The 15179-nt window shown below is 37.5% G+C and overlaps 1 pseudogene; it reads left to right on the forward strand.

Annotated features, from left to right (window-relative positions):
• Positions 1-3736: 3736 nt before the first annotated feature.
• LOC122657786 lies at positions 3737-9862 on the forward strand (annotated as a pseudogene).
• Positions 9863-15179: the final 5317 nt, after the last annotated feature.

Raw genomic sequence — 15179 nt, forward strand, 5'->3', positions numbered from 1 at the left:
GAATCGTAAGGCATTAATCCATTGGTTATGTTGAAGGAAGATAGATACATTAAGTTAGTTCAGCTAGTTCAAAAAAGCCAATAGCTAAGTTCCAAGGTATGCACATGTATCCTTGTGATTTCAAAATTCTACTAAAACTATAATTTGTAATCCAAATTTCCTTAAGATGGATTCCCTTTTTGAGAGCATGTTTTTAATTTTGTAAGATTCCTGTTAGCTCAGCCTTTTTTGTATCGATTGAATACAAAATTCCTACAGATGTTAAAACATTCTGACCATCTAACAAAAAATTATAAATTATTAATCCCATTAATGATTCAAAAAAACCTGCGCAGCAGGGAACAGGGAATTGCATCTCAATGAAAATTCCAGATATTTTATTCAGAACATCCAAGATTATGATGAGCGGGTGCACATCTAGCTAAACATAATACCTGTAATGCAATTTCCCATATTTTATTTATAACTTGTTGGTCAGGTGGGGTCTATGTTTGAATGATAAGTAGATCTACTTGTGCCAGCTGCCCTATTTACTTTTAGAAATAAACCAAAATGCATTAATAATGGTATTAAATGAGATAGGTGTCGAGCAGCATGGGATAGACAGACGAAGGGCAGCATTGTCAGATTCGAAAAAGACAACATATAAAATGAATACGTACCCTTTCAGGGTGTTAAATCTTTCGGTATTCACCAAAAATAAAGTGTTAAATCTTTCGGTTTGGTTCGGTACAAGAATTTTTAAGTGAAAGTAGAACGAAAACGATTTCATTTATTAAAACTAAATTCATTTAATAAATGGTTTCGATTTCTCGATTTTTAAACGGTTTCAATTTATCGATTCTAAATGATTTCGATTATGATTGTAGATATTTGTTTCTTAAACGGTTTGCTTGTTTAAACAATGTGAAAGAATTAATACCCCAGATTTGAGATATGTTGTGAAAGTTGGGTATATTTATATATAAGGAGAATGTTCTATGTGCCATAGCGTAGCCTGTGCTCAGGCACGTGAGCAACGTATGCAAAAGGCAGGGTGGTCATTACGCCCACCCCCATGTCCCTAGGCGCAGGCTGCACTGCAGCACAGAGAACAACACCTCTAATATATATATCATTTTATTGCTTAATTTTTCAATTGGAACACCTAAACAATACAGTGGTGTTAGTCTTCTCCACGTGGTATCTAGGAAGCAACGAGGGCCTAGACTGAAGTTACTACCAAAGGTAAAAGTAAAAATTGATTTGTCAAATCCCAAAACACAATGGGAAATTGGTCCAATCCAACATCTTAAAAGGCCTCTGTATTATAGTTAGCTACTTCAAGGCTCAATTTAACCCAAAAACAAAACAATAGAAACATATTTGAGGGAGTAAATTTTGAAACCAAAGTATTTTAGTGAGTTACATGCTTTCATTAATAATTTTTTTTTGGGTGAATGGCAAATTTATTCAACAAAATGCAAGGACTACATATTGTCCACCGAAGAGGGGGGAAGGAGAAGATGGGAAAGGGAGGGTAGAAAGCACATCCCGCCAAGAAGAGGGCAAGCCACTAGAGAAGGGGGTTATATCAGAAAAGAGGGCTAGAATACTCCATGGAGATACAAAATGACGATTTTGACATTCATTTGGGACTAGAGACAGACATGATCCAGACATACCTCTAACCTCAAAGACAATGGAGCTCCATATTTGATGATTAGCTTGATTCGTTCTGGACTTATTAGTCCGTCTCCTGAGGTTTTTCTCATACCACACATGATATGCCGAGGCGCAAAACTTCTACTTAATTACTAGCGCGAGCGCAACAAGACTTACCCTTGAACGAAGACCTCACCCAGTGCCACTTTTTGGTCAAGGGGGAATCTACCTTGGGGCGAGACAACACTTACGGAGAATTCCCTTCCATATGTAAGGAGAGAGAATAGGGGCACTCAAAGAACAGGTGCTCCACCATCTCGAAACCATTCCAACAAAAGACACACAAAGTGGAGATAACGATGGATTGAGCCTAGGAGAGAGCATGCCAAAAAAACAGTGATGAAACTATGCCTCGGGATGTGCCTCAAAAACTAGATCATCAAAGCCCAAGGGACCTCTCGATGGTTAGAGCAGATCAACTCCCATGCATAGGTGGAGGAGAAGACACCAGAGGCGGCTGCCCACACCTAGCCTAGTCACCCCTACTATCGGGCCCCTTTTGATGAAGGGGAGGGCAGCCTCAACAACCTGGTGAAGAGGGGAGGGGCCAATAACAGGGCTCCAGAACCTACCCACCATGATTGAGGAGACAAGGGCCATATGATCAACACATGCATCATATATGATACGGTCTCCATAAGTGTCAAGGAGCACCCCATGGAGACTCTAGTGGTTGAGCCAGAGAAGAGTAGAGATCCCATCAGCCATCCTAGACAAAAGAACAATATATAGAGAATTGAAGCCCTAATCCAGAAAGTATAGAAATACCCCTAGAGCCTAAAAATGACCAAGTAGTCAGGGTCAGACCAAAACTAAACATATGTCAAAATACATATCGTTTCAAAGGTCTCGACGAGCTCTACACAACTCATAGCCAATGGCGGTGATGTATACTCTTTTTAGGCCATCCGAGATCGTTTTGAGACCGAAACGGCCCTCCTAACATCCACTGAACTACTTCCTAGACTGAAATCAGGCTTCACCAATAATATCGTTGACCGAACATTGAGAGATAGAGATAGAGAGTCATCACTCATCACTACCTCGCGCTAGGCGAGGAGTTATAGCAGGGAGAGGTAACCAATCTTAGGGAGTTTGGGTTTTTTTCAATTAGGGTTTCAAGGTCTTTGCGATTGTGAGAGTTATTGAATAGGGAAGGAAGAATGAGAAAGACTATAAACGAAGTGAATAGTGGTTCCATTGGATGAAGGTTCGACCACTTTGGACAAGTTATGAGTTTTTTGGATTGGACTCACGGTTTTTTTTTTTTTTTTTGTGGTGATTTATTCAAAACAAATGAGTCTCTAGTGACTCGTTTGAGTGAATTTGATCATAGGTAATATCAACTTTATTGCCCGGCCAGAAAAATAGAAAATAAAGAGAGAAGAATGTACAAGATTCGACAAAAGATGCGGGTAAGTCTGGGATTTCGGGCTCCATGACTGATTTCCTAGATAATATTACTAAGGAGATTGCCTCTGACGCTATGTCTAGACCAAGATTCTAGTTTTGCTAGTTTTCGGTTTACTACCCTTGCTAATGGCATTGCTGAAGGTGGGGGTAGTCTCTCCATAATTTAGCCTGGGTTTGTCCAGATCTCGTTCATGTGTTTGTATTTCTCTTTATTTTTTATCCTCTTTTAATCAAGGTATCCTTTTAGCAAAAAAAAAAAAAATGTACAAGGCTCAGGAGGCTACAACACATGAGGGGAAGACCTCAAAGCAAAAGACAACTTACATCCAACAACACCAATACAAGGAGAGAAAGATAGACAACCAAACAGATGAGGGAATGCAATCAGCGATGATTGATCCACAAAACGCGCAATCCCCAATTTTGAACCAGAAAACAGTGATTTGCCCAAGTCTCCATGACTCTTGACTAGGTTTTCCTTATTTTTTTTTTTTACTAGACTCCGGTGACTTTCCTTATCAAAATCTGGTTTTCCAACTATGCTCTATAGTATTGCATGCCAATTTTTTTTAGTAAATATATACATATTATTAAAAAATTGTCTTTAATAGCATTTGTTGAATTCAAAATTTCAGGTAAAAACAACAGCAACGGTGACATAGCCTGCAACCAATATCACAAATATAAGGTGTCTTTACATTTAGTTCTTATTCCTGTATTATATTCTCATGATCTTATCATATTCTACTTAAACAAACCTTATTTTTTTTCTTCGTTATATTGCAAAGTTGAATCTAACTGATCTAAGTGAGTTTTTGCCACACAGTGACAATGCATTAATTTCAGCTTTTATTCATCTTTGTGTGTCATAGGAAGATGTCAAACTCATGGTGGATACAGGATTGGAAGCTTATCGGTTCTCCATCTCATGGTCTAGGCTTATTCCAAGTATGATGAGTACCAATTGTCACATTCTCACATTACATCTAGGGAAGTAATTCTCTGTCTGGGAGTGTGGCCTACGCCATCACTCCCATGTGTCTATCTCTCTCCTCTTCAAAACAAGGGGGCAGAGGTTATTGCGTTTTGGGCTTCATTAATATATCTTATTCTTATTGGGCCCATAACGTAAATATTAATAATTCACTCTAGGTTTAAGTCAGGGGTATAACTGACCTTACACATTGTGGGAGTGTGTTTAGGGTCAGGAAAAATATAATATATATTCAACCCTAAGGTCCCCACAGCCGTCACTTGTTATTTTTTATTCCTACTCACGAGAGAAAGAGTGAAAGGGCTGTGGAAGGCTAAAGGGAAGGAAAAGCTTGGGGATCGACTTCAGTTCTCAAAACCCAAAATGTATGTTTTATTTCTCTTCTATTACTGATGCATTCCAAATCCGTATGGACATATGAATGATTGATTGGGGTTTTAAAATCCTCACAGAGGTGTCTTTTCATATGGAGAGGAGAGAGAGAGAGATTCATGGGAGTGCTGGCATAGGCTACACTCCCAGACAAAGAACTTTCTCCCATATATTTTAGCTAAAAGGATTCATTCAATAAAAGAAAAGAAACGAAAAATTACAAGAGAATAAAACCTAGGCATTCCTAAGCAGAAAATCTGAATCTCGGACGGGCCATAGCATCGAAGGCAAGCTCTTCTGCAATACGATCTGGAAATGTAATCATGGTTCCAGAGTTTCCCGAAGTAGCAGCATCTTTTGCCAAGAAGTCTGCAATGTGATTAGCCTCTTTGTAGCAGTGCGTAAAGGAGAAGAGAAAAAAAAAAAAAAAAGTATGTGATCGGTCATTTGTGCATCTTACTCTTAACAAATTTTCTTTTTAATCTTATTGTCAGATGGAAGAGGGCTTGTGAATCCAAAGGGACTGCACTACTATAATAGCCTCATTAATGAACTCATCAGCCATGGTAGGATTGAGTTGAGTTCCCTACTTAGTAGGAGCTGTAATGTGTTACTGAGTTTCTTTTCGTTTGTTTGATGCATGGATCAGGAATTCAACCACATGTTACATTGTTCCATTTTGATCTTCCTCAGAAACTCGAAGATGAGTATAAAGGATGGCTGAGCCGAAAGATTGTGTTAGCTAGAACTCTACCCCTCTCCCTTAATCCAATTTGTTTTCTCAAATATATATTGTTCTTTGCAAGGGAACTTGTAGTGTTGGTGCAAGTAATAGTTGGAAAACTAGGTTTTGACTGGGGCGAGTCGTCCGAATTTGAGTCAAAATTTTGGAAAACCTAGTCAAGAGTTGAGTAGACTAGGTCAGGGTAAAAAATGACGAGACCGGGTCATAAATTGTCTGAGTCAAATAAGACTCGGTATTTTTACCTGAGTCATGACAAACTTGGCGAGTTTAGTTGTTTTAAAAAAAATCATATAGTTGGTTCACTTAGAAACTGAGTTAAGGAAATAGTAAATATGTATTCTAAAACACCTCAATTCCTCGACTCACTTCTCTTGTTCAATGGTAAAAACTCAAAATGCATTGATATGTGATTCTTGATTTTTTCTGGTTTTCTCATATTTATTCTGCTTTTTTTAATGAATTTTTTACTAATGTATGCATTATTATTGTATTAAAAAATAAAAAACCTGACTCGTTTTGACAGGGTTTGATAAGGCCGAGTCATCAGGTTTTTCTGAAAGACAAATTGAGTCAAACAACCTGGTTTTCCAACTATGACTGCAACACATGCTATAGCATGCTATATATTAAATTTTACAATATAATTTTTAGCAATCTTTATACTAATTGTGAACTGGATGATATGTAGGAAGGATTTTACAGCATATGCAGAAGTATGCTTCAGAGAGTTTGGCAATAGAGTTTTGTATTGGACCACTGTGAATGAGCCTAATGGTATCACTTTTGGAGGGTATGGCTCAGGATTTTTACCACCTGGCCGTTGTTCTTTCCCATGTGGTAACAATTGCACAAATGGTAACTCTACTGTTGAGCCATACATTGTTGGACATAATATCTTGCTTGCTCATGCATCAGTTGTAAGATTGTACAAGAAAAAGTACCAGGTACATATATATCTCTCATTTTTTCTTTGCAAGTACATGTATGATTCTCATACAAGGTGGAGTGAGTCAAGTTTTAGCAATATTTTGAGAGTATTGGATTTGGTACTGGTAGTGAAACTCATCCCAATGTATTTCCCTCTTCAAAGGTTCGAGTTTTCTTTCTAATTCTTCTCTTTGCCTCTCCAACAACAACAACATAGCCTTATCCCAACTAAATGGGGTTAGCTACATGATCCTTATCCTCCAATCAGCGTTATTCGAGGTCATACTTGATATAAGGCCTACGTTATGCATGTCTTTCATCACCACTTCTCCTAGAGTCATTTTAGGATTTCCCATAGCTATTTTGGCTGATTTTATCTGAATCAAATTATTCGTCCAAACTTAAACATCTGAAGGCTTCCATTGAACATGATGACCATGCCACCTTAAACGATTTTCTCGTAACTTGTCATGTATTAGAGCTACTCCTAAATCAGTTTTAATTTGATCATTCCTAGTTTTGCCACACATCCATCTCAAAATCCTCATCTCAATTATACTAAGTTTATCTTATGATACTTCTTATCTGCCCAATATTCCGCACCATACATCATAGCTGATCGTATGACTATCCTATAAAAAAATTCCTAGCTATAAGCTTTAAAGGAATATGTATGGCCAGTCACACAATACTCTGGATATGATGCATGTGAAATAATCAAATTCATCGCCCAAATATGAAATAACACTTCTCAGAGACAAGATGACCCATGGGTATTGGGCTTTACTGTTAAGTGTATCCATCGCTCCCTTAATATCATATCGGACTGACACACATTCAAGTCATTGATTAATTTCGTTTTTCTCTTTCCCTACCCCGTCATAGAGTTCTCATGGCTCCTTAACCTCCTTGCCAGGATTTATTCTGATATCAATTGTGTTTTTCTCTAGATGTTATATAGTACTTGTTTTCATGCAGGCCAAGCAACAGGGATTTATAGGGATCAATATACTCTCTAACTGGTTTGTTCCTCTAACAAACACAACAGAAGATATGAGGGCAACTCAGAGGACCATTGACTTCTATATGGGTTGGCAAGTCTCTATTCTCTTTTTTGGTCCTCTATTGGGGGTTGTCCAGTTTGAGTCTTTTTTGTATATTCTTTCTCACTTTCGTAAATACAATCTGATCTTTAGCGAGAAAAAAAATGTTTCAGGTTTTTGGACCCCTTGGTGTTTGGAGATTACCCTGAAATTATGAAAAAGATCGCAGGCTCAAGGATTCCTTCTTTCACCCCAAGCCAATCAAGACAAGTTAAAGGCTCATATGACTTCTTTGGAGTGAACCATTACTACACAACGTACGTGAAGGACGATCCTGATAGTCTCAATCAAGATCAGAGAGACTGCCAACTTGACATGGCCGTCAAGTTGATAAGTAGTATGTCTTGATTTCATTTCCATCTATCCATGAATGTTAGTAGCTACTTAAATTTGTGAGCGGGGAGTCTTCATGTACGTGAGCATAGGTGAACAACTCACAACCGTTCAAATGGAATCCAATCTGTGAAAATATTCCATCTGAACGATTGTGAGTCATTCACGTACGCTAAAAATTACCCGGACTCCTTATATTTACCTCTTTAGATTAAGTCTGTAGAGTCACATCTCTTTAAGAAGTTTTCCATTATTGATTAAACTTCCATTTTTTGCAGATAATACGATAGGAGGACTACCAATTCCGGGTGAGGTAATTAATCATACAATAGGAGTATGGAATATAAATAAATTTTCTCTTATGATTGAACAATTAGGAAGCCCCTTTTGGCGTGGTGGTGGCCTGGCGGCTGCCAATGCAATAGAGTGCTGGCGTAAGTCCATGGAGAGGTTGCATGTTTGACTCTCCCTCAATTGGATGTGTACATCCTGTTGTTACCTCCTTACTCTCCCACTCACACCCCACCCTTTAGCCGCCTTCCTTGAGTTGGGATGCCAACCCCTAGTGGCCTATGGGCCCTCGATAGGAAGAGATGACCTATAATTTTTTTACACAATTAAGGACCGAGTTTTCCTTCACCTGTGGTGAAAAGAAAATCGATCTCTTCAAAATGTATCACGGGCAAAATGGTAAAAAAATTAAATATATTTTTTTACTCATAATCGATGGTAAGACTATCCAATCGGCTTGATACAATCGATCTGTATCAATAACAGTGTCGGTCTCGTCGAAGACTGATACCATTAACGATACCATAATTTAAAACCCTATCCCCCACCAAACTTGGTAAAATGCTGAGTGTGACATACAAATAAATTTTCTTTATTAAATTATTAACAATTATTGACGGAGTTTTCCTTCACCTATGGTGAAAAGAGAAACTCTTCAGATACATGATCTGACCTTCTATTCAATTAAGGAAAGGTATTTTGAACCATCATCAATAGAAGTCGAGAGTTAATGTCAAGTTTTCAATCATAAAGTCAAATCACGATGGATTAAGAGATTCTCTCTTCACCCTAGGTGACCAAACTTTCATCGTATATATTAGCATGATCTATTAAGCTAAGTTAATCTAAGGAATAGGTGCATATGCTGCAGTACCCTATAACTTCATCTGGAATGCAAGCTACGCTGGAGTATATGAGGCAAGCTTATGACAACCCACCCATCTACATCCATGAAAATGGTACGCTCCCCCTCCCCCTTTTTTAAAGATCATCTAAAACGAAATAGACTTAGGTTGTGTTTGATATGCATTTTTGAATGTATTCTGGGTCAATTTCGCATTCTCGGATGATAAAAATAATTATTTTTATGATCCAAGAATGCGAAATCGACCTAGAATGCATACCAAACACAGCCTAATTAAGGTCCACCATGAAGCTTTAAGAGTTTTCCTTTGGAAAAACTTGGTTGTAATCAAGGTTGGGAAATTTTAAAAAAATCGTAACATTACTTCTTTTGCCTTTTTAATATAACACATTTTTTTTTCCAATGAAAATGAATCCTATCATTTCACCTTTAAATTAACTTTTTTAAAATTATTTTTTACCCTTGCATTAAATAATTTTAAGAATAAAATAAGCGGCAATTAAAAGAAGCTTACAACTTCTTAATTTGCCACTTCAGCGACAAGAAGTTGCACACTTTTTCTTTTGACAAAAAATAATAATAATAATTTATAGAAGGTAAATTTTACACATATTAATGCTTGATGACATGTCTCATGTAGGTCAAATGACATTCCATAATGCATCTTTGAATGACATTTCAAGGGTGAAATATTTAGAGGGTTACATTACAAGTCTACTACAGGTTATGAGGTATAAACTAATTATGGAGGAGAAAGAGAAAATTTTGTTTACTTTCCCTATTTTCCTCTTTCTAATATTTCATTAGATTAACCAGATTGTCCTCTCTCTTTTGTGTGTTTGTTTCCTTGGAAATTGATAGGAATGGATCGGATGTTAGAGGGTATTTCGCTTGGTCCTTTCTAGATCTATATGAATTACTAGTTGGCTATAAATGGAGTTTTGGCCTCTATTATGTTGACTTCAACTCCCCTGATTTGAAGAGATACCCTAAGCTATCTGCTCATTGGTACTCCAACTTTCTCAAAGGGAGAAGAAGCAGAAGCAGAAGTAGCAAGGATCAATACCTTTTTGACCATTAAATATTGAATCTATTTAAGTGATTTTTTCCATAAATACTCATCGTGACAAACCGGATGGGACCATTGGAGTTTGAGAGTAGTATCTCTAGTTTGAGACATATCTTTTTTTTAGTTTTGTTTTCGTCTCTTGGACATAAAACGGCTTTTAGGCTCCGTTTGATTGCAAGAGAAATAAAGATTAGGGAGTATAACTACCTCGCATGATGGTGTAACTAGTGTGAACCATAGTAAATCTCTCTATCATCTTTGTTTGCTCTGTTTTATTTGTTAGTGTTTCGTGGTATTTGTTTTAATATTAGCCATGCATGATAAGAAAATGTGTTCATGAGAGGCAATACAAAGTATTATGCTCATGATTGACTTTGTTTACTTGCAAATTGCTTATTTTTCTTCTATTTTTTGATGGAATAGGAATTCAACCATATGTTACACTATTCCATTATTATGTCTCTCAGTTCACGTACTGTGTGTCGATCTCTTTCCTTTTTGTATTTTTTTTGGTTATATATATTCACATAAAAGAACTCAAGTTCAGATAGGAGCACTGTGTTTAACCATCCCCCGGCCAAAAAAAAAAAATATTTATGAAGGGCATCTCCTTCTGAAGTCTTGATCAGACACAGTTCAAGAACTGATCAAGATGGCCATGGTTGTGGTCTTGTGGGAAACTAAAATTGGTTATTGGATTTAAACCATCGAGGAATTAGCAAGTATATATTTCATGCTTGTTTGGATAATAGCAATGAGATTCTCCAATATCATGCTAAGATTTTCAGAAGAAAGTGACATTCATTTTATGAGAAATATAAAGGAATATCGAAATTCGAGTGGTTGAAGCTGAGGTAGTTACTTTCGAAGTAACATGATAAAAAACAATGACTAGAGTGGGAGAGTCAGAGTCAAAAAGATGATTCCTCACTTATTTTTCTCATTCAAAACTGTGCATGAGACTTTCATCTCGCACTGCTCTTAAATGATAAAAGAAAGAAGGTGAGTACTTCTTTCATTTTTGATTAATTACTTCCTGAGATCAAAATGGTTATACAAAAAATCGAAAAGTAAAATTTATTATCTTTAGGAAGTTGTGGGTGGAGTTCGAATTTATTAAACAGTTGTACCTTCACTTAGAGCTACAAAATTTTCCCATCTTATCCATTCACCTATCTACGGATATCGAATCAGTTATGCATATGCCATTCAGTAAATAGATTCAGATTCAGATAGTAGTAAATTTGAGCCGAATCTGATTTGTTTACTTCCCTATGTGCAGTGAAGTGTTGAGATATTAGTCCCACATTGGCTACAAACAAGCCTACAATCAATCCCCTTATCCACCTGGGAGTTTCTCCACCAAATAAGGGTAATTTACACATACCACCCCTGAGGTCTAACGAAAATATAATTTTACCCTTTAGTTTTGGATAATTCTACGTACCCCTCTTAGGTTTACGACTAACAATATTAAAAATATGCTGTGATCTGACAAAATTGCCATTACAAGAAGAAAAAAATAAAAATCAAACCTACAAGGCATTTTCCCCAAAATCGATTGGAGAAGATGAGTTGCAGGTATGGGAACACCATGGAAACCGAGACAGTGACGCGGCTAGCGAAGGATCCGGAACAACATTCCTTTGCTTTTGCATATACCTGTATTGGGATTTAACTAAAATAAAAACACAGAGAGAATCAAAACTTGAAAAATACCAATGGGAAGTGACAGGCCTGACATGCATACACAGGAATCAGGAATTTTTTTTTTCTAGTAATAGATAATTGTTAATCAGGTCATGAGCTTTGCCAAAGGTTAGAGTCATCCACCGTATGATTTGGGCAAAGGATCATGTGAGATATGCTATTAATGAATAGGGATGAGAGTTAGTAGAAGAAAAAAAAAATCTTATTTTATTTTATTTTTATATTTTATCTTGGGTAGACTCTGTTCCAAATCGCTCCGGATCCTTCGCTCGCCGTGCCACTGTCTTGATTTCTATGGTGTTCCCATACCTGCAACTTATCTTCTCCAATCGATTTTGGGGAAGGTGAGTTGCAGGTTTGTTTTTTGTTTTTTTTCTTTTTGTAAAGGCAATTTAGTCAGTTTACAGCATATTTTTAACATTGTTAGTCATGAACTGACGGAATGAGTGTATTTGTTAACGTTTGTAATTCTTAGGGGATACGCAGAATTATCCAAAACTGGAAGGTAAAATTATACTTTCGTTAATCGTTAGGATGAAATATGTAAATACCCACCAAATAATTTGAATTTTACATATGAAAACTTTCCACATTTAAAACGAAAGAATTCTCAATTCCCAATTCTCAATTGTCAAATTTAATCATCAACCAATTCCACGAATAGTGTCTGAACATAAATGGTCATTGATACTTTTTCCAACATTTGATTTGACCTGGTGAGCAAGCACGGATTTAAGTTTTAGTATTCTATAGGACGTATCAGTAATGCTTGTTGGTAACGGCGATGAGCGATACTAATATGGCATAGATACTGATACATCATAAAACCGGTACCTAATAGGTTCAGACACGTGTATTCCCATGTGGGCAAAGACGGTATGTGCCCGTGATCAGGTCGTCCCATGGAGGACGAGGCGAGGAAGAACCGACCTAGAGTAGATAGCGATCCGATCCTACGAGATGGACCGACCATGCCCTGATGCCAAATTTGAATAAGGCAGTGGAGTCACGCCCCAAAGATAACGTAGAATGGGCATAATGGCCCTAAATTAGCGTACTAATCTAGCCTGAAGAGACGTGATAGATTGGGGAGCTTATCCCTTACCCTAAAAAAGCTCCCAATCACCTAAACTCACGTTAGGGAGATTCCCTTTCTTATTAAGTCACATCATTGCTAGCAAGATTCTCTCAATCACCTATAAATAACTGGATAACTTCCTTCTATGATCATCTGATTTCAATTATTATTGTTTGTTGTTAGAAAGTTCTAACTAAAGCATCGAAACGATTAAACCAATTCGGCCTGGTCCTTTCTTGTTGTCTTCTTCTTTGTAGGAACGGCATGCTCCCCCGAGTTCTTGACGCAACAGATACAATACGATAAAAAAATGTCTTTTTCCTATCAAAAGAATGGCTTTTTTAATTAGAGTCAGCTTGATACGGACTGATATCGATATTGATATCAATGGCCTTTGGGGGTGGAGGTGGACTGTGGGGTGGGTAACTAAAAGATGGTTTGTAGTTTTATTGCTATCTTCTCATTTTCTCTAAGAGGTGTGACCGGTTTGTTAAACACAATATGTGTCTAATCACCCCTTTTTGTTTTGTTCTAATTCATGACAATTAGAACAAAACAAAAAATGGTGATTAGACCCATCTTGTTTTTAACAACCCCATCAATAACTTAAGGGCACTTTTCTCATAATATTACAAGGGAAAAAGTTGACATGGAGGGAGTGTGGACCTTTTGCATCTACGGTGATCAAAGGGAATGCGCATGAAAACATCAATAAGACGGATATTTCGGCCGTTCATGTGGGACGGGGCGATCATCATTTCACCCATCTCAGTGTCTAAGCGTGAGGCCATACTTTCCCACATAAACCATTTCCCCATATTACACAAAAGAATAGAGGAAAAGTTCTCTGGGTGGGGGGGGGGGGAGCATGGTCATGCACACACGGGGCCGGGCCATTGAGAGCACATGTAGACGCATCAATAAGGTGGTCATTTCCGTCTTTCATGGAGAGGCAAGGTGATTATTTCACCCCCTGGGTGCAGGGGGCCATGCTCATACTGAAGATTATATTTTTGTATACATAGATTGAGATGCACATAGTGTATATAGGGTTGGGATAGGTCAGACTGGGTTCAGCCCAATGCCTCAATCCGGGCCTGGTTTCAAGCTTCAAAATCCCAGCTCAAGCCCACCTTGTTGGTTGAACAGTTTAGCCCAGGCCCTAATTCGACTTAGGGCGGGCTCGGGTGGGTTCGAATTGACCGGGCTTTTTTAACACACCTACTCAGAATGTTAAATTTATACAGCCAAAAGATTACTTATCGGTTGTTTTAAAGGGTTTGGCTATCTTCATTATCAACACAAATGACCTCACAGTTTGCTCTAGGCATAGTCTGGGTGATATAGTTTGAGAACCAGTTGCATAGTGATAGTGTTCCATAAGAATTAAATTTAGGCATAAACTTTTAAAATCACTAATTCACCCTCTCTCAGTGTGTTGAACCCGGTCTGTTTAACAAAAAAAAACAGGTACTAGAATAGAGATTTTTCTGAGCCCCACCAGATCTTAGAGTCTAATGCCTTAAAAATGAAATGTAAATCATTGACTCACATTTTATCTCTAGTTGAGTATTAATTTGCAACACAATCAAGGTTCTAATGAACCAAATAAGACTAATAGCTATGGATTAAAATCCTTTGTAGTACATTAATTTGGTGGTGCACTACAGTGCGGGCCTGAGAGCTCGATATGTGAAAGAATTTTTTTTTCTTTTCTTTCTTCTCAAGCTCGGCACCATTGGATATCGCATTTTCCACGTGTTGAGCTCTTAGGCCTGCACTAAGGGTGTCAATTGGGATGGTTCCCGGTATTTAGAATGGGACGGTACCGGTACCGGTACTAAAAGTGCCAATCCCAGTACCGTCTCATTTAGTTAACGGGACCAAACCTAGATCCCAGTCCCGATTACTAGCGGGACGGGACGGTACCGGTTCTGAAACGGTTCTAGGCACTGTAGAAAAAGGGGGAAGAAGTTTAATTGTTTCTAACAAGGCAGGTTTATTAGTGTTATGGAATTTTTTCACTATCATGAAATCTAAGTTGTCCACTGCTTTTTATAAAGCAACTTAAATTATGAAATCATAGTTTTACTTCTTCAAACTCCCTAAGATCATATGTAATAAGCTTCTCATTTTTTTAAATCTAGAGAAGTCCTACAAAATAGAAAAATCCCGTTGTGTTTCCTCTTTGATTTTTTCAAACAAAATTCTATTTATCACACATGTCACACGGTAATATAGTACGAAGTACGAAGTGCAAAAAGGAAGAACTTGGTAGATGTAGTTGGTCGAGGGAGGAGGGAGTAGCACTGTAGTAGGTTCTGTGAGGAGAGACTTCAAGCTACGGCTGTTGACCTGTTGTTCATCTTCGTATTCAAAAGGCAATTAGTGAAACCTTAATGAGTCGTAATTCTTATATCTTTTTTTTATAAAAAAAAAAAAAAGAAAGATCTTATATACTCTTTCTTTTTAAACAATATTAGTAGTTTCGGTACCATCCGGTACCTAATTGGTATTTTGGTACTGGTACCATTGGGAATTCCATCCCAGAACTGTCCCGTCCCATTTATCATTC

This window comes from Telopea speciosissima, chromosome 4, assembly GCF_018873765.1.
Source record: "Telopea speciosissima isolate NSW1024214 ecotype Mountain lineage chromosome 4, Tspe_v1, whole genome shotgun sequence".
NCBI lineage: Eukaryota > Viridiplantae > Streptophyta > Magnoliopsida > Proteales > Proteaceae > Telopea > Telopea speciosissima.